The sequence below is a fragment of the Rana temporaria genome, chromosome 3 (genome assembly GCF_905171775.1).
Source record: "Rana temporaria chromosome 3, aRanTem1.1, whole genome shotgun sequence".
NCBI lineage: Eukaryota > Metazoa > Chordata > Amphibia > Anura > Ranidae > Rana > Rana temporaria.
In genome coordinates this window covers 351865571-351886931 of record NC_053491.1, presented here as the reverse complement: position 1 = coordinate 351886931, position 21361 = coordinate 351865571, and the positions used below count along the sequence as shown (strand labels likewise).

General features: G+C 46.0%; 1 protein-coding gene across 1 annotated transcript in view; it reads left to right on the top strand.

Moving 5' to 3' along the window:
• Positions 1-768: 768 nt before the first annotated feature.
• The window catches only part of LOC120932648 (solute carrier family 45 member 3-like), a 33566-nt gene continuing 12973 nt past the window's right edge, over positions 769-21361 (top strand). The window contains exon 1 of the mRNA XM_040345181.1: positions 769-958. The gene's annotated coding sequence lies outside the window, so the exon portion shown is untranslated. The remainder of the gene's footprint in view (positions 959-21361) is intronic.

The window sequence follows — 21361 nt, the reverse complement described above, 5'->3', positions numbered from 1 at the left end:
TGAGATGTGTAGTAGTGTGATGGATACAATGAGATGTGTAGTAGTGTGATGGATACAATGAGATGTGTAGTAGTGTGATGGATACAATGAGATGTGTAGTAGTGTGATGGATACAATGAGATGTGTAGTAGTGTGATGGATACAATGGGATGTGTAGTAGTGTGATGGATACAATGGGATGTGTAGTAGTGTGATGGATACAATGGGATGTGTAGTAGTGTGATGGATACAATGGGATGTGTAGTAGTGTGATGGATCCAATGGGATGTGTAGTAGTGTGATGGATACAATGGGATGTGTAGTAGTGTGATGGATCCAATGAGATGTGTAGTAGTGTGATGGATACAATGGGATGTGTAGTAGTGTGATGGATACAATGGGATGTGTAGTAGTGTGATGGATACAATGGGATGTGTAGTAGTGTGATGGATACAATGAGATGTGTAGTAGTGTGATGGATCCAATGGGATGTGTAGTAGTGTGATGGATACAATGGGATGTGTAGTAGTGTGATGGATCCAATGAGATGTGTAGTAGTGTGATGGATACAATGGGATGTGTAGTAGTGTGATGGATACAATGGGATGTGTAGTAGTGTGATGGATACAATGAGATGTGTAGTAGTGTGATGGATACAATGGGATGTGTAGTAGTGTGATGGATACAATGGGATGTGTTGTGATGTTTGGGTGGAGCGGTCCTACAACACGTGTGTGTGGAGTGGTGTACCTAGGTCTGCCCCTCCCCCTCTCTCCCCCCTGTAAGCCCACCCCTGTACATCCCCAGCCTCCTCCAGCCGCCTGCCCAGCCCGCACTGACTCCGGCTCTCTCCCCCTCTCCGGAGTTTCCGTTTCCTGCCTCCTCCTCCTCCAACTACCGGAGACTCCTCACCGAGCCGGGCGGGACAGGCGATCCAATCACAGGCCGGCCCCCGGGCCGCACCGTCCGGAAGGATGAGGTAAGAGAGCGGCTCCGTCCGTTCTATCCTCTGATAGGCTGATACACCGCACCAAAACTTTCCCCAACTTCATGGTGGGATCGGGAGAACCTCCCTGCCACATCACCCGGGGCTGACCGGGGGGAGCACTTCATTCTACTGGTTAGGGCATCACCCCACATCGACATGTGTTCTCATCCTCAGTCTTATGTCTTTAGGAAATCGCCCCCGGCTATATAGTTTTACTACATCACTCCCCAATATGATGTCTTTACTACATCATCCCCGATGTTATATATTTAGGACATGCCCCCCCCCCCCCATGTTATACTTTCAGGACATGATCCCCCCCCCCCAATGTTATACTTCCAGGACATGATCCCCCCCCAATGTTATACTTCCAGGACATGATCCCCCCCAATGTTATACTTCCAGGACATGATCCCCCCCCCCAATGTTATACTTCCAAGACATGATCCCCCCCCCAATGTTATACTTCCAGGACATGATCCCCCCCCCCAATGTTATACTTCCAGGACATGATCCCCCCCCCCCAATGTTATACTTCCAGGACATGATCCCCCCCCAATGCTATACTTCCAGGACATGATCTCCCCCCCCCCAATGTTATACTTCCAGGACATGATCCCCCCCAATGCTATACTTCCAGGACATGATCTCCCCCCCCCCCAATGTTATACTTCCAGGACATGATCCCCCCCCAATGCTATACTTCCAGGACATGCCCCCCCCCCAATGTTATACTTCCAGGACATGAACCCCCTCCCAATGCTATAATTCCAGGACATGATCCCCCCCCAATGTTATACTTCCAGGACATGACCCCCCCCCCCCCAATGTTATACTTCCAGGACATGACCCCCCCCCCCCCCAATGTTATACTTCCAGGACATGATCCCCCCCCCCAATGTTATACTTCCAGGACATGCCCCCCCCCCCCAATGTTATACTTCCAGGACACGATCCCCCCACCCAATGTTATACTTCCAAGACATGATCCCCCCCCCAATGTTATACTTCCAGGACATGATCCCCCCAATGTTATACTTCCAGGACATGATCCCCCCCCAATGTTATACTTCCAGGACATGATCCCCCCAATGTTATACTTCCAGGACATGATCCCCCCAATGTTATACTTCCAGGACATGATCCCCCCCCAATGTTATACTTCCAGGACATGATCCCCCCCCAATGTTATACTTCCAGGACATGATCCCCCCCCCCAATGTTATACTTCCAGGACATGATCCCCCCCCAATGTTATACTTCCAGGACATGATCCCCCCTCCCAATGTTATACTTCCAGGACATGATCCCCCCTCCCAATGTTATACTTCCAGGACATGATCCCCCCCCAATGTTATACTTCCAGGATATGATCCCCCCCAATGTTATACTTCAGGACATGACCCCCCCCCCCAATGTTATACTTCCAGGACATGTTCCCCCCCCAATGTTATACTTCCAGGACATGTTCCCCCCCCCATGTTATACTTCCAGGACATGATTCCCCCCCCCCCCAATGTTATACTTCCAGGACATGATTCCCCCCCCCCAATGTTATACTTCCAGGACATGATCCCCCCCCCCCCCAATGTTATACTTCCAGGACATGATCCCCCCCCCCCAATGTTATACTTCCAGGACATGACCCCCCCCCCCAATGTTATACTTCCAGGACATGACCCCCCCCCCCCAATGTTATACTTCCAGGACATGAACCCCCCCCCCCCCAATGTTATACTTCCAGGGCATGATCCCCCATGTTATACTTCCAGGACATGATCCCCCCCAATGTTATACTTCCAGGACATGATCCCCCCCCTTCCATGTTCTACTTCCAGGACATGACCCCCCCCTAATGTTATACTTCCAGGACATGAACCCCCTCCCAATGCTATACTTTCAGGACATGACCCCCCCCCCCCCCCCCAATGTTATACTTCTAGGACATGATCCCCCCCCATGTTATACTTCCAGGACATGATTCCCCCCCCCAATGTTATACTTCTAGAAAAGACCCCCCCCCCCCCATGTTGTACTCCTGGGACATGACCCCACCCATGTTATGAACTGTTTTTGTGGGCAAATGCTCCATCTTCGTGGTCATTTTCTTTATTGGTTTTATAAATTAGTCCCAGTGATTGGAGACTTGAACAGATCCTCCCCTCTCTTCTACTGACTCCAGAACATGACCAGGTAATACAGAGCTTTTGTAGTCAGGCTGCACATGCTCAGTTTGGTGTGTATTGCTGTTTTATTTATTTTTTCTTGGGAAAGTGCATGTAATCAGCACAGGGCCAATCGGCACTGTCCAGACAGAGGGTCAGGGGTCCTGCATCCTGATAGGACAGCTCGGTGCAGTATGAAAACTCCTCCTACAAGCTTTACCGGGAACTGATAGAAGTCTCAAGACTGCTGTTTATATTTACTAAAATAATTGCATTTCCATGTTCTGCGTACTGTGGGAGGCTAGATATAGTGAATGCAGGGTCCTGGGTTTAGTAAGTTCTATTGGCCAACGCACAGTGCGAGGCAGAGGATTGTCTCACGCGAGAAAAACAACCGTGCACCATACATTTTCCCGGTACACACGCACCGCAGTGTGATGGTGTAAGGCGAGGCATTTTGGCTTGTGGTACAACTGAACTGGAATAGCCGCCCAACGCAGTCCTCGGGGAACAATATTAATCCCTCATTCACATTGGTGCGAATATTATTATTTTTTTGTTTATTTTTTTACTTTTCCAATAGGTCCATCATTGGGGTTTACATACACTTTACACACACACCTACAGTTGTTTATAATATATACTTTAAGAAGTCCCTGAATCATTCATCTGTTGTAGTACACCCCAGCGCACAAGCCGTTCACATCTGTTGTAGTACACCCCAGCGCACAAGCCGTTCACATCTGTTGTAGTACACCCCAGCGCACAAGCCGTTCACATCTGTTGTAGTACACCCCAGCGCACAAGCCGTTCACATCTGTTGTAGTACACCCCAGCGCACAAGCCGTTCACATCTGTTGTAGTACACCCCAGCGCACAAGCCGTTCACATCTGTTGTAGTACACCCCAGCGCACAAGCCGTTCACATCTGTTGTAGTACACCCCAGCGCACAAGCCGTTCACATCTGTTGTAGTACACCCCAGCGCACAAATCGCTCACATCTGTTGTACACCCCAGCGCGCAAGCCGTTCACATCTGTTGTAGTACACCACAGCGCACAAATCGCTCACATCTGTTGTAGTACACCCCAGCGCACAAGCCGTTCACATCTGTTGTAGTACACCCCAGCGCACAAGCTGCTCACATCTGTTGTAGTACACCCCAGCGCACAAGCAATTCACATCTGTTGTAGTACACCCCAGCGCACAAGCCGCTCACATCTGTTGTAGTACACCCCAGCGCACAAGCAATTCACATCTGTTGTAGTACACCCCAGCGCACAAGCTGCTCACATCTGTTGTAGTACACCCCAGCGCACAAGCAATTCACATCTGTTGTAGTACACCCCAGCGCACAAGCCGCTCACATCTGTTGTACACCCCAGCGCACAAGCAATTCACATCTGTTGTAGTACACCCCAGCGCACAAATCTCTCACATCTGTTGTAGTACACCCCAGCGCACAAATCTCTCACATCTGTTGTAGTACACCCCAGCGCACAAGCCGCTCACATCTGTTGTAGTACACCCCAGCGCACAAATCTCTCACATCTGTTGTAGTACACCCCAGCGCACAAGCCGCTCACATCTGTTGTAGTACACCCCAGCGCGTTCACATCTGTTGTAGTACACTACAGCGCGCAAACCGTTCACATCTGTTGTAGTACACCCCAGCGCGTTCACATCTGTTGTAGTACACCCCAGCGTGCAAGCCGGTCACATCTGTTGTAGTACACCCCAGCGCGTTCACACCTGTTGTAGTACACCCCAGCGTGCAAGCCGGTCACATCTGTTGTAGTACACCCCAGCGCGTTCACATCTGTTGTAGTACACCCCAGCGTGCAAGCCGGTCACATCTGTTGTAGTACACCCCAGCGCGTTCACATCTGTTGTAGTACACCCCAGCGTGCAAGCCGGTCACATCTGTTGTAGTACACCCCAGCGCGTTCACACCTGTTGTAGTACACCCCAGCGTGAAAGCCGTTCACATCTGTTGTAATGCACCCCAGCTCACAGATTGTTCACATCTATTGTAACATGTACTGACCTGCGTTGGGTAAGTGCGTTAGGATGCCACTCAAAACGAATAGCAATGTAGCAAAATATGACACATGCGTTGTCGAGTGTTGGCATTAATGCGCGGTAAAATGAGCGTTTTACAGCACGTTAATGCAATGCACAAGTGAGAACAGACCCTAAGGCGTGTTATCAAAGTACGTTAACACGTGTGTGCGTTGTGGTGTGAACAAGCCCATACTGTGGGCATGCTCTCTGGGTGGTACAAAATGCAGCACTTCTCAGGGACGTTGTACTTTGTTTGACCTTCTAAACTGGCGAGTTAATTAGCGGCAGAGGTCAGCCCCATCTGACCCGAGTCCATAATTTATCCTAAAGGGACTGTCTGTTATTAGGCGCAGTTCTCAGCACCTCCCCCTAATATATCAGCTCTTTTAATTCAGTGCCTAGTTGACTATGATAATTAAGTCTGTCTCAACTTCTCTGTGTATTGGGTTACCTACAGGCAATCTTTTAGCCAGACTCCATTGTCATTCCACCCTAGAACCGGCAGACAATGAGAACAACAGGTTGTGAATGGAGACTTTCTGTGCATTCCATGGCAGCCAATCGGAATCCAGTCTTCTAGTGCAGCTTACAGAATGAAAAAGAAGAATGTAATTGCTATAGACAACATACACATTTTATTGTTTTATGTAAGAGACGTGCAAAATTGTATTTCCAAGTTTTGGCATGTTTTGCGGTCCTCTAAAAAAACGTTTCAGGTTCTCTGAAGAACATTTAGAACTTTTTTACCCCTACAAACGACCCTTCTCATTTTAGTCTGTTAATTCTAACCATTAAAACCATTTTGTTATAGATGTCCAATAAGTGCAAAAAATATACATTTATCCTTCCAGACATTGACTGCTGTCCTGTGCAGCTTTGCAGTTTTATGCTCAGTTCACCGCTGTAAACTACATACCACTATGCTCCCATGGGGGGAGGTGTTCTGTAGTCCTGTTACGTGTCCTATGGTGACAACGCTGCCTCAATTATAGTACAGTGAGTGAGTGTTGTCATTCTTACAGGATCGCCATGTGAAAATAAAGCAAGTTACATTGTCCCAACTACTGTTTCCTACTCCTGTCATCTTACAAATGCCAGGATTGTTCACTGAACATCAGTCTGTATGCTGAAAAATGTTAGCAGTAGGGAGATAGGTTTTTTTTTTTATGGTAGAAGAGCCATAAATAAAACTTTTCTAACCCTTTTTTTTTTTTTTTTTTTTAGGGTTTAGCTGACCATACACTGCTGGTTTTTGTTTTTTTATTCAAAGGGGGTGTTGATGTTGCTTCCTGGCCTTGATACCAGAGGGAGATTACAATGATCTCTGGCCCAGGTGCCCGCATGAGATGACATTGCTTCCTGGCCTTGGTGCTTGTTGGAGGTGACATTACTCCCTGGCCCTTGTACTACCCAAATTTGTTGATATTGCTCATTGGGCCTTAGTGCTGAGATTGCTTCTTGGCCGAGGTGCCCCGCGGGAGGGGACATTGCTTCTTGGCCGAGGTGCCCTGAGGGAGGTTACTTTGCTTTCTGGCCAAGGTGTGCCGAGGGAGGCGTCTTTGCTTTCTGCCCGAGGTGCCCCGAGGGAGGGGACATTGCTTCTTGGCCGAGGTGCCCTGAGGGAGGTTACTTTGCTTTCTGGCCAAGGTGTGCCGAGGGAGGCGTCTTTGCTTTCTGCCCGAGGTGCCCCGCAGGAGGCGACTTTGCTTTCTGGCCGAGGTGCCCCGCAGGAGGCGACTTTGCTTTCTGGCCGAGGTGCCCCGAGGGAGGTTACTTTGCTTTTTGGCCGAGGTGCCCCGAGGGTGGTTACTTTGCTTTCTGGCCGAGGTGCCCCGAGGGAGGTTACTTTGCTTTCTGGCCGAGGTGCCCCGAGGGAGGTTACTTTGCTTTCTGGCCGAGGTGCCCCGAGGGAGGTTACTTTGCTTTCTGGCCGAGGTGCCCCGAGGGAGGTTACTTTGCTTTCTGGCCGAGGTGCCCCGAGGGAGGTTACTTTGCTTTCTGGCCGAGGTGCCCCGAGGGAGGTTACTTTGCTTTCTGGCCGAGGTGCCCCGCGGGAGGCGACTTTGCTTTCTGGCCGAGGTGCCCCGCAGGAGGCGACTTTGCTTTCTGGCCGAGGTGCCCCGCGGGAGGCGACTTTGCTTTCTGGCCGAGGTGCCCCGCGGGAGGCGACTTTGCTTTCTGGCCGAGGTGATCCTTGTACTTTAAAGTACATTTTTAGCCAGTTATCTAACCTATCTGTATATCATACAATACTTGATCTATTGTGTTAGTATGAAGTCTCTCTGAATTTGTTGCACCTGTTGACTTTATTTGGTATATTACTTCAAAGCAGTTTTTAGGTTTTGGAATCGTAACATAAATCTGCTCCTCAAATATGTATAGAAATTCACCATAGCCTGTTATTCATATCCTCGTGTGCAAAAGTGTATATTGTTAAGAGCCTGCTCTTGAATCTAGGTTGTATTTGACTGGTTGCTGTAGGCAATACGCTTTTGTTTTTTTTTATGCTAATATATAATTTTTATATATTTACTTTTGTATAAATCTCAAACTCGTAAGCATTGCTCATTGCAATCATTGTAATAAACTTCAATTTTCTAGTTCAGGTTCAGAATGAAAGCTAACAGCTCACTCTGGGCTCCTGGGCTTTATTTTTCTTTGCTGTCTTCTAGGCTGCCTATTGGTAACATTTGTATACACAAAATAAAGATTCCCTGCAGTGCCCTTCATAGGATTACTAAGAGGAAATTTGCATTGCAAAGGAACCCTATCTTCCCCCATGATCTCAAATTGCTTCAGTTCTGATAGGAGCTTGAAAACTTTGCTATGAATGTTATCAGTCTGTCTTTCATGTGAGTATTCCCAGGCGGTTTACCCATGATGTGTTTCAACCTGAAGCTGGTGATAAGCATAAAGGTGCCTACAGATATCGCAGGAGGTTGGGCCCAATTTGTCTGTTTAATGTCTGATTGCGGAAAGTTCACATGTCTGTAGGCCAAAGTAGACCTCTTTGGTAAAATGAAACCCCAACAATGAACTTCTCCTATGGGCTCCCTATTGCTCTTTTGAAAACATTGTGTTAGATCTATTTTTAAGTGCACAGAACCTATTGATCAGAATTTCAGATCTGACCTCTGTCTTGTGTTCAATTCATACGAGAGCTGCACGATTTTGGACAAAATAACAATCGATCACAATTTTTTGTTTAGAATAAAGATCACGATTCTCAGCGTAACTTCATCTTTCACATTATACAAAAAAAAATAAAAAATCGGGTTAACTTTACTGTTTTTTTTTTTCCATTCTTTAAAGTGTATTTAATTTTTTTATAAAAAGTTGCGTCTTAGGGACCGCTGCGCAAATACAGTGTGACATAAAATGTTATAACCGCCATTTTATTTTCTCGAATCTCTGCTAATATATATATATGTGTGTGTGTGTGTGTGTGTGTGTGTGTGTTTGGGGGTTCTAAGTAATTTTATAGCAAAAAATTGTCAGGAAAAGGCTTGGTCTGTCAGGCACCTTTCACACCTTTTCCCTGCAATTTTGAACATCAGAGTCTCATTACTAATCATACCCCATGAAAACCATTCATAGCTGTGAGAGTTGAGGTCCATAGACCTCAAGTTTACTCAGGCATTCACTGAAATCGCTGCAAAATTGCACGACTTTCAAGTCGCAGCAGTGTGAAAGGGGCCTTGGTGGTTAAACTGACCTCAATTGCAGACCAAAGTTCATCCCTTTGATCTCTAAAAGAACAGAAGATGCAATGTTTCTTTTTATCTCTTTCAGCTCTGAGCAATGTTGTTGATAAACATCGTTGGCTGCTTTTTGACAGCTGAGAGCAAGGAACTGCTCCGCACTTGTTACATGATTTGTGGAAATGCTGGATTAAGATTGTGAGGAGGGGTTGAATCTAGATGACAATTTTTTTATTCTTTTTTTGAACGATTAATCATGCAGCTATTATTCATACGTTGTCCCATGGGGTCTAATTACACCTCCCAGTTCTTAGCTTGCACTACAGAACAATTAAGTTGGCCATAGACGGATCAAAATTTGTCCGGTTTAGCCAGAACCAGGCAAATTTCAATCCATCTATGGTGCTGGCTGGTTGTACTGAAACTGGTCTATCGATTGACTTTAGTACAACCATCCTGTCAGGCTTTTACATATGATCATTGCCATTGGCTGTACCTGGCAGGGGTGATCATTGTATTCCGATGGAAGTCTCCTGCTGTCAGAATATTATAGCGCAGCAGGAGGATTTCCCTATCAACCCTTGGTTGAAGGAAAGAAAATTGCTTAATGTATGGCCAGCTTAAATCGGAGGTCCGCCCACTGCTGCAAAATTTAAAAGCCAGCAGCTACACATACTGCAACTGCTGGCTTTTAATAATGGGACACTTGCCTATTGTCTGTACCGCAGCAGATGTTTCCATCAGCTGTCGGGTGCTACTGCCGCCCCTGCGGGTAAGGGAACCTGGCAGTGTAGCCTTACGGCTTCACGTCGCGAACCCTACCGAGGCCCCGCTCCACTCTTCTACTGGCCCAGGAACAGGGGGAGTAGGAGGGAGTCGGGCGGTGACATCAAAAGCTGCTGCTAGGGCTCCAAAAAGTGGGAACAGGCTACCTGTTGAAGACTGGTATACTGTTCCCCCCCCCCCCCCCAAAAGGTGTGAAAGGGGCCCCCGGAGGGGTGGGAGGATACAAATGAGCGGAAGTTCTACTTTAATTTGACATGCAATGGAGAACATTGAACAGCTTTGTGCAGTTTAATGACAGACAACTGGGCAGGGCATCAAGTTTTGCATTTCCAGTTCACCTGCATGGACAAGGTGACAGTGTCTCAATAGTCGGTAGTACTGGTTGCCAAAAAAAAAAAAACATATTCCAAAAATGCTAAGAACCCTATTCAAACCGTGTATGGCTCCAATCAGATGCAGGCACCCTTTAGGTACTCTGACAGCTGGGCAAAGGCTGCAGCCAATCAGTCCATGCATGGGGGATTTCTCCATACACAGACATTAGTATTTTTATATTATTTTTGTATATGGACTGCTTTAGATGGACTTCATATAAGTACTGGTAACTAACAAAATGAAAGCCAAACCTAGCTGATATTTACAAGCACAGCAACAGTTTTGGTATAAAGGTTTTAACCAGATGAATAAAGCTGACCATTGTAAACAGCACTGTCCGTGTTGAACAGTTTGTTTCAAATCTCTGACTTCTGCTTTTTGCTGGACAGCTTGGTCTGTCAAAGAGGAAGTAAACCCTGATGGGTTATTACTTCCTTTTTTTTTTTCCCCTGCAAGGTAAAAGCAAAGGTCCCCGCTGGTGGCTGCGTCCATCTTTGCCTCTCTTCCTTCTGGGGCCCTTGGCCCGCCTCTGTGACCGGTTGGAGTAGCATGACGTCGCTCCCACGCATGCGCACGGAGCCATCGGTCATGGCACGGGCCCTTTAGAAATGGCCCGATCGTGCCCTTGCTTTAGTGCGCATGTGCTGATGACATCGGCGCAAGCGTATATGGTAAATATCTCCTAAACCGTTTAGGAGCCATTTCCAGTACTTGCAGGTAAGCCTTATTATAGGCTTACCTGTAGGGAAAAGTGGTGTGTATGGGGTTACAGCCACTTTAAAGGAAAATTGAAAAACTACAGATCAACAGATGCTGCTAGCAATAATCGCATGTAAAATCCAGCAGGTTGGTTGTACCCAAGTTGATCAATTGACAGGAATTGATCGGAATGTGAGCTGTGTTTGGCTAGCACAATCATCATACTGGACCATGGAATGGAGCCAAAATTGGACTATGTATGGCCACCCTCAGGCAGGCCATACATTATGCAAATTTGTATTTATTTTTTTCCTTCATCCGTTAAATTTGTCCGATTTCCCCCTGACCGTGTTGATGGTGGAATCCCTCCCGCTGCGCTGTTGTGTGGAAGGTTTCCCAGCCATCAGAATAAAATGATGACTGCTGGCGGCTTTAGCCGGTGATCAAATGGGGGGGCAAACAGGCTTGTTGTACTGAAGCTGATCAAGTACACCCAGCCTGCTCGTAGATGGATTGAAGTTCAGCGGTTCCTGCGGAAGCAGACTGGGACTGAGAAGCTGCAACAGTTTTTATTCTTAGGTTTAGATAACCTTTAATTTTAGTTAATTAATGACATTTTGTTGGCAACTAGGCTGTAGAGTAGTGTGCTACAGAACAGTAAATCTACTGTGGAATGCACACGGTGATCTCGTTGGCTGCAGTGATGAATGTTTTACTGAGGGTCTCGAGCTGGGTTAATCTGCTCAAACAATGGAGTTGTGTGATGCATGCCATTCCTTTCATACCTGGATTCTCCAGTAACAGCTACTTGCAAAGGATCATTCCAGGAAGCATCATTAAAGAATCTATGTGAAAAAGAGAATAATTCTACTTTTTCTTTTTTTTTAAGCCTGTGCCAAGTCTTATTACTATGCATCTAAACATAGTGCCCCCCCAAGAAAAGCGCTGCCACCCAGTGGTATTTTGTGGTAGTGCCCTTTTGCTCCTTACCAAGTTACCCTGTAGGGGGGTGAGGAGAGAAGGAGCTAGGCCAGCACCAGTGGCGGTTCGTCCATAGAGGGCGCTGGAGCGCTGCCCCCTCTGGCTCTCACCGCCACTGAGTGAAATAACATAGATTCATGCATTGCACGAATCTGTTATTTTCGCCGCTGCAGCTGTTATTCAGATGGTCGGCGCTCAATTTCCGGCCATCTGAATAACGCCAGCTGGTTGGCTGTAGGGAAATGTCTATCAAAGCCAGCGGCTCTGATAGGCTTTCCCAATACAGCCCGGAAGCTTATTCTCGGAGCGCACAGACTGTACGCCCCTTGAATAAGATGACAGGCGTCTCAGCCAATCAGGTTGGCCGGTTCTGGCTACCAGTAACCTGATTGGCTGAGACGCCTGTCAGTCATCGAGGGCGGGAGAAGACATCGTGGGACGTGGATGCCTACAACCAGTAAGGTAAGTGCCGGGCGGAGGGGGAAGAAAGCAATTTACAGGGCACAGTGGGGACAATTGGCACAGTGGTGACCATTAAAGGGCACAGTGGTGACAATGTATGGCACAGTGGCTGCATTTAATGGCATGGCACAGTGGCTGCGTTTAATGGCATGGCACAGTGGTGACAATGCATGGCACAGTGGTGACAATGGATGGCACAGTAGCTGCATTTAATGGCATGGCACAGTGGTGACAATGGATGGCACAGTGACTGCGTTTAATGGCATGGCACAGTGGTGACAATGTATGTCACAGTGGCTGCGTTTAATGGCATGGCACAGTGGTGCGAATTGATGGCACAGTGATTGCATTTGACGGCATGGCACAGTGACTGCGTTTAATGGCATGGTACAGTGGTGCAAATTGATGGCACAGTGGCTGCATTTGATGGCATGGCACAGTGGTGCAAATTGATGGCACAGTGGCTGCGTTTAATGGCATGTAACAGTGGCTGCGTTTGATGGCATGTAACAGTGGCTGCGTTTGGGCACAGTGAGACTGCAATTTTTTTTTCCTTTGCGCCCCCCCCCAAAAATTTTGAGCACCAGCCGCCACTGGCCAGCACTGACAGTAATTAGACTTTCTCAGAAGTGGAAAGGGCTACAATATGCAAGTGCAGGTGGAGACAGTGCTAGGAGTAGTCAAATTGTCGCAAATGCACATTGCTCATGAATAAAAAATCACTTATAGAAAGGAAACAAGCTGCAAGTAACCAGTTGTAATTTCCTTGCTTTTGCCTGTAATTTTTTAAAAGTTGGCATCAGGGTCTCTTTAAGAAGCAGCAATACCAAGGAGTATCCTGTAGATCATGGGTAGGCAACCTGGGGTCCTCCCAGCTCTTGTGGAACTATATTTCCCATGAGGCATTGCAAGGTTGGCAGTTACAATTACTCCCAGACATGATGGGACTTGTAGTTCTGGGACAGCTGGAGGGCATTAGGTTGCCTACCCCTGCTGTAGATTAATGTTTTTGGCTAGGTTGGGCAGTTATTCATGCAGGACACTGGTAGGCCTTGTCTGTTACCGATCTCAACTTTCATAGCTGCTTTTTTGGAAATATGTTGTATATAAGGCTTGTTTTATAGCTGCTTCTGCAGACGTGTCCCTGTTTGGTTGTGAAAGGAGATACTGAGCAGTAAATATGTAAATAATTTCTGTGTTTAGGTTGGACTGGGGTCTGCAATGCAGCATACGTTGCGAAACTAAATGTAAGCAGCAAGAATAATCCTGTTTTAAGTTAACCTAAAAAAAAGAGAAAAAAAAAAAAACACTAGCAGTAATGTTTTGGCAGCAAAAATGCTTTACGCGTTATCGCGCTTAAACGTTAAGGACCCATTCACACTTGTACGACTTGTCCTGCTACTTGGGACTGCAAAGTCGCATGACAAGTCATTCCCAATGATTTCCAATGACAACCATTCATATTGGTACGACTTCAAAGTAGTCCGACTTTGATGCAAGTTACACAGGCATTCCCTGAAATCGCGGCTGCAAAATCGCAACAACTTTGAAGTCGCAGTAGTGTGAAAGGGCCTAATTAATTTCGGTGGTCAGAATAATTTGTTGTTTTGTTCTATGAAATGAATAAACATCCAAGAGTTCTAAACGTGTCTTTCTCTGCCAGGAGGAAATGCACTTAGGAGAGCTGGGCCAATTACTTCTGTACATGAGGCCTACTCCTTGCACCATATGTGTACCACCTGGAAGGGGTCATAGTTTTATTATTTTTCTTACAAAAAGTAACAAATGGGCTTTCTTTCTGCTTAACATACTACATGTGTTTATACTAATCTCAGTAACACTGTAGACCCTTTGCAGGTAATGGAAACATCATGCTATGTAGCGTGTACATGATTCCGTTTCTTTTATGGCTTCCTGTGTCAGTTAGTGATGGCAGATGTACAGCTGCCAACATTGTACACTGATGCCCCCACATGGGAAGTAGCATGTCGGAGAATGGGGCAATGTGGATAGCCACGCTGCCATTGCAAGTAGTGGGGATTATGAACCATGGCCACCATCTATTTAACCACTTAAGCCCCGGACCAATATGCTGCCTAAAGACCCAAGGTGTTTTTACAGTTCGGGACTGCGTCGCTTTAACAGACAATTGCGCGGTAGTGCGACGTGGCTCCCAAACAAAATTGGCGTCCTTTTTCCCCCACAAATAAAGCTTTCTTTTGGTGGTATTTGATCACATCTGCGGTTTTTAGTTTTTGCGCTATAAACAAAAATAGAGCGACAATTTTGAAAAAAATTCAATATTTTTTACTTTTTGCTATAATAAATATCCCCCAAAAACATATATAAATTTTTTTTTCCTCAGTTTAGGCCAATACGTATTCTTCTACCTATTTTTGGTAAAAAAAAATCGCAATAATCGTTTATCGGTTGGTTTGCGCAAAATTTATAGCGTTTACAAAATAGGCGATAGTTTTTATTGCAATTTTTTTTTTTTTTTTTTTTTTTACTACTAATGGCGATCAGCGATTTTTTTTTTATTTTTTATTTTTTTATGACTGCGACATTATGGCGGACACTTCGGACAATTTTGACACATTTTTGGGACCATTGTCATTTTCACAGCAAAAAATGCATTTAAATTGCATTCTTTATTGTGAAAATGACAGTTGCAGTTTGGGAGTTAAACACAGGTGGCGCTGTAACATTTAGTGTTCACTTGGTGTGTGTTTACAACTTATGGGGGGTATGGCTGTAGGACTGACATCATCGTTCGAGTCTCCCTAATAAAAGGGATCACTCGATCGATGTTTACATACGGCTCTCCCCGTTCTTCAGCTCCGGGGAGCGATCGCGACGGAGCGGCTATAAACGAATAGCCACGCCGTCATCCCTGATCGCTCCCCGAGGCTTACCGACCTCCGCATGTACCGGGGGGGGGGGGGGTCCCGATCGGACCCACGTCAAGCAGAGGACATATGGGTACGTGCATGTGCCTGTCCGTGCCATTCTGCGGACGTATATTTACATGAGGAGGTCGGCAAGTGGTTAAATGTCTCTTAGTGGGGTGCTCATGGCTATCCTCTGTACCTGCATACAGAAAATAAAATGATCAACTTTTTTGTGGTCCTTCAGTTTATAGTCCATATAAAAAGAGAAATGTTGATAGGTTGTGTAACCATAAAATGTTTCTCCACAAGGGGATTAGAAGCCAAATTAAGCAGGAGCTACAGAGTATAAAAGAGAAGACACTTCTTAGGCCCCTTTCACACGCCTGTCAGTTTTGTCGGCGGACCTGAACGGCCGCTCCATGCAAGCCTATGGAGCTTCAGATGTCAGTGGAGACATGTCCGCTGACATCCGATCCGCCAAAATCAACGTATGGCGATACGTCGCCATCCGTCCATATTGGATCGTGTGAGATCCGATGTAAACGGACATGCTGTGTGTTTTCATCAGATCTCTCCATAGGAGACAACGGCGCTGGGCAAGCCCCTCCCCTCTCAGTGAGCAGAGAGGGGCCTGTCATCCGCCGACTCAGTGGAGGGATCTCCCGCTGAGCTGGCAGACTCCGTAGTGACGGAGTCCGCCTCGTGTGAATGAGGGCCAAGTGTAGCAATATGTTGCTAAATGTTGTGCCTTCAATAAATGTAACCATATTGCTACACTTGGAGGCGCTCTTCTCTTTTATATTCAGTTGTGACATGACGCTACTTGTATATCAAATCAAAATTTATTTTAAAAAAAATGTTGCTTTTCTTGCAAAACGCTCTCAAATCAAGTTACTCTCAATCCAAGGTTTTACTGTAATCCCCTTGTAGAGGCTTCAATTTGTGGATGGACATTTTATGGCTACACAACCTATCACATTGTTATAATCTTTTTATATGGACTATAAACTGAAGGATTTATAAATGAATTATGCTTGCAATCCAAGGTTTTACTTTATTTGACTTTAGTAAATCATCCCCAATGTTGGTTAAGAGTGGTTGAAGTTTCTTCACTGGTTTCTATGTAAATTCCAGCCAACAACCAGCAGATATTATGTAACTCGCGCTTTGAGTATAGCGGCCCTTTAAAGGGTTTTTGGATCCCGGTGATCAAAGCCTCCATGCAAACAAGCCTGGTCATGGCTAGTATTCAATCACAATAAATCACTTGTTCCATTTGTCTGCCTTCCAAATGGAGCATGGCTCTCGCAGGGGTCAGCTTGTGGGTCTCCCACGCCTTCACAGGGACCTTTTCATTTCCTCCTACTGGCAGGTTTGTAGAACTACCGCAGTTAGTGATGTCTTCTTTCACATGACCTGGGGAGGAAATTCCACCTGTGCATTCTTTGATGTGGAGCGGCAATAAAAATACATTAAATTATATTTTCAGCAGTTGACCAATCTCCCCTCATTTGTATTCACACCAGTCTGTTACTCTTCCCTGTAATGTGTCATTTTATATGGTCGGGTTGGGTTAACAAGCTTCAAATATAGCTGGCCATACACAAAACAAAGTTTCTATCAAACTTCTACTTAAGAAAATTAGTTTTATTTCTAATTGTTTCTGGGGTCAAAGCAACATTTATTTGGGACTGCAGAAAACATTGTTATATATGTTTGGTAAATGCAAAAAAAAAAATGTAGATCCTGCCACAAACCGGTTGACAGCTTCCTGTGCTTCTTTCTTCTCAGCTAAATTGACCTTGGCTATCTCTGAGGACTACAGAACACCCCCCCCCCACTATATGTTATGGAGAAGGGGGGAGGTGTCTGTAGTCCTATCTGAGGGTGACAACGCTGCTTCTTCATATGGTACAGTACAGTGAGCATTGTCACCCTAGCACCCTGTGTGTGACAAGGGGATTGCCAGGTAACCTGAAAAAAGAAAATGAATGCAGATGCCATATCGAACAAGTGTGGAGCAGCAACATTATTATTTCCACATTGATAATATAATTGACATTAAGCTGAATATACTGTATCTAGCTAAAAAAAAGATGGCCATTAAAAATGCTCTCCCTTGAAGATTGCAGTGGAAAATCTGAGAGTTTTGATCTAATTGGTCTTACTGACGTCACCCAGTGCAATTTTCCTGCAGCACGGCCTAAAAAAGAAGTGCGTGTTCTGCTGTGGCACACTTTACCTCAAGTGGGGTACACACTATAAGAAAATCAGGCAAATGATTGTCCGATTTCCCTAGTTTCACAACGAAAATTCTCGTATAACAAAGACTTTTCTTTGCCATTTTTCTGATCATGCGCAGTTCTTTTTCTTTTCTGTTTTTTCTTGTGCGAATACGGTACACGTTAAACGAACATTGTTTATCGTTTTCATACGAGAAGATTTTTGGAGTTTGCCCCCTTTGGGAATTTTCATTCGAAAATTCTGAATCGGCTGTGAAGTTGTGTACACACTATATGAAAATCGTTCGAAAACTGTTTGGACAAAAATGTTCGTCCGATTTTCTTATAGTGGAAGGCAGCGTGTGACGCTCTCTCAGGTTCTGTGAACGTGGCTGTTTCTTATGATGGCGTGCGCAGTGCCGAGTAAGGCACGTACCTTTTTAAATAGTCCTGTAAGAAAGCAGTGACCTTTACCTCAGCCATTGCGGCAGCGTGTCATGTGCTGCCCTGTGAGGCGCCCAGAATGCAGATTATGGGACATCACTCACTCCCTGCTACCCAGCACTATGTAAACAGCAGTCATTCTTCTCTGGCATCTCCAATCATCTCTTGATCAGAAGAGTGCGTCGATCTTGTGGTGATGAGTAAGAATGTGCGCAGCGGAGTTTGTTAAATACCAAGAACTGAGGAGGTGGACTGACCACAAGAAGCACACGGCTAATGAAATCATTGGGAAGTCAGGACTCCCGTCCCATACTTGCAAGCAACTCTTAAGAAGTGTCGTCATGACAGCCAGGCAACTAGCATTTTCAGAGGAAAGATCAGCAATGACAGTCTCCATGTTTTTCTGATGTTGGGTTTCCTTAAAGCTGAACTACAGGCACAGCCACACATTTCTGAACCTCTGTATTAATACAAAATTAAATGCATTTTTTAAATGCAACTAGTAGAAGTACCTGGATGTGCCTTTTGTGGTCCCCTGTACAGCAAGGCTCAGACTGGAAGAGAAAAGAGCAGCACAAACCAGTGCGTAACAGAGAACTTGTTGATAGGAGGAAAGAACAGAGTGACAGAGAGATGAGCTCATAAGTCTGCTGCTTCTTTGTTCACTGTCCAGTCACAGGCTGGGGGGAAGGGACCAGACCTGTAAGTGTTATGATATATTTAGATGTGTGTCAAAATCTGGCTTTCCTCTGAAGCGCGATTTGCATTCAGATCGAGCTTCAGAGGCTACCGACATGTTCACAACCTCACTGCCTGTTTAGCCCCATTTTTGCTGAGTGATGCTCCGCAACCGCATCAATTGCACACAGTTATGGGGTGTTTGCAATGCTTCCCCCATTTGCTTGAGTGTTTGGCAACTTGATCGCCACATGTTGGATAAACATTGCTGTGGAGCGTGAAGCATTGCGACTGCGACATGTAAACCCCCCCCCCCTCCTCTCGTCCACTGCCAATTGCAGCTTACGTGGGGGGAGTTGGCGGGAGGCAAAAACACGCCTCAACGATGCGTTTTTCTGACCAAACCGCACATCTAAATGAAGCCTTACTTAACTGCAGAAGAAAAAAATCTGACCCCCTGTCATGCCAGGAATTATTCCAATGAGGACACTAGATCTGGTGACAAACAGGATGCCATGACTTTGGAGGAACTTCCGCTCACTTCCTGTTTTGGCTATGGGACAGGAAGTGAAGGGAAATCTCCTCAAAGGAGGCATTGGTTATAACTCTCCCATACTCCAAAATGAAAAAAAAAAGGCAAAGCTTTAGTTCTAATTTAAGGACTTCACACCAGCCCTAGTGCGAAAATGCATGTGCGCTGCTATTCCTTGTGTAGTGGCAGTGCGGTTATAAGTCGCACTGTTTTTTATTTTATTAAAACATCACAAAATGACACTTTACTCGACTCTATCCACCGGCATCACATTGTAACGCACTGCACTCTGCTGACGTTGTGCGGTGAGTTGCGCCGTTTAAAAATGCTTGCATGTTGCATTGTACTCGGCGCACACCATCGTGCATGTATGGGGTGAACAGAGCACAAAAACAATTGTTTAACCCCTGTGTTGAGCCATGCAGATCAGTACATACCAGCACACATGGTGTGAATGATAACTTGTGATTTTTAAATCTTCTGCTCTGAACAATAATGTGCTTTTTGTGGATACATTTTTTCACACAGGCAAAAAAAAAAAACTTGAAAAAGTATTTGCTGTCATGGTTGAATATCAAAGACTTGTCAGGCTCGCATTTAAATTCCTGTAGCGCCGCGGCCTCAGACAGTTGTTTGCAGCTGGTGGCGGCCTCTCCCGCTGCGGATGGCGTACTTGTAGAGGCAGAGAGATCATGGCAGATTGTGCCCCTCTGTAAACACAGCTGCAGGAAACAACCTGTGCACATGGAATGATGTCACACACTTTAGTGCAGGATTGTTCTATGGTGAGGCACTCTGGGAAAACTATGATTATGTTTACAATGCAGATGTGCCTGAGGTGAGGGGGAGTCTGCACCTAATGGTTGAAATATTATGTTTTGGCTACAATTTTTCCTAGTTTCAAGGCTTTGGTTTAGGCGGGTTATAAAATGTACAAATGATTTCAGCTCTGTAATCATTAATACATAATTTAATATACAACCCCCAATAAAAAAAACATTGGCGCTGTGTACAATCTACATAACAACAGAATACATTGATTTGCAAATCTCATAAAGCCATATTGTATTCAAAATAGAAAACATATCAAATGTTTAAATGTATGATTTTAAAGCGGAGGTTCACACAAAAAGTGAACCTCCGCTTTTTGGATCCCCCACTTATGGGTTCTGACTCTGGGAGTCTAGCCCCTTCACGTCAACACCCCAGCCCCCCTCCCCCCGCTGTCTTCTGGGAAACACTGTTCTCAGAGAGCGGGGACCAGTGACGGTGCGCCGCGATCCTCGCGCATGCGCTGTAGGGTATCGGGCAGTGAAGCCTCAAAGGCTTCGCATACTAGTACATTATGACAGACTTACCTGAAAAAGGAAGCCCTCCAGCAGCACAATGTCACAACGGAAACCACCTCCATCATGCGGTCGTCTTTCCTTGTTCCTGGGCTTTCACAATATGAATGGCCGAGCCACCAATGTCGCTCCCTACGCGTGCTTGCAGGCGTTGCCGTGTACGGCTCTCAAGGAACGGCACCTGCATGCATCTAAAGTAAATATCTCCTAAACTAGCATGTTTAGGAGATATTTACTGTACCTATAGGTAAGCCTTATTATAGGCTTACCTAATGGGTGAACATCATACATGGGAGTTTACTCCCACTTTAACAATTATTATAGGGTGATGGGGGTGACAATCCCATGGAGCCACTTTTATTTCTTTCATGGCCCTGACATTCTAAACCATGGTGGCACCTAAAGTGGCAGATTTACTGCTGTCTGGTACCACCACTACAGCCCCTAGGAACTGTAATGCCCCGTACACACGACCGAGTTTTCCAAAGGGAAAACTGCGAGGAGGGCCTTTGGCCGGGAATCCCGGCCGTGTGTATGCTTCTCTCGCAGTTTTTCCGACGGGAAAACTGCCAAACCTGCCGGACAAAAAAAGAGAACCAGCTCTCTTGACCGGCCGTGTGTACCGGAAACCGGGCAATCTTGGCAGTTTTTCTGTGGGGGAAAAACGCCAAAAAAAGCATAAACACGGTCAAGATTCCTGAGGAAAAGCTCTCATCTGAGTTTTTCCAACAGGGAAACCGATCGTCTGTAAGGGGAAAAGTAGAGAGCAGGTTCTCGGGTTTCCCCCTCGGGATTTCCGACAGACCTTTTCCCATCAGGAATCCCGCTCGTGTGTACTAGGCATAAGGCCCCTTTCACATGGATGCCTCCGTTTTGTGAACTCTGCTCAGCGGGCGATCGTTCTGCTGCGCAGGCAGATGACCGGTCCGTCTCCACTCACTGTGGACAAAGAGCCTCTCAAAGTAGGGAAATCGGTGAAAACGAACTGCCTAAAAATGGGAACACCATTCGTCTGGATTTGGACCGGACAGCGGTAGATGTCATCAGA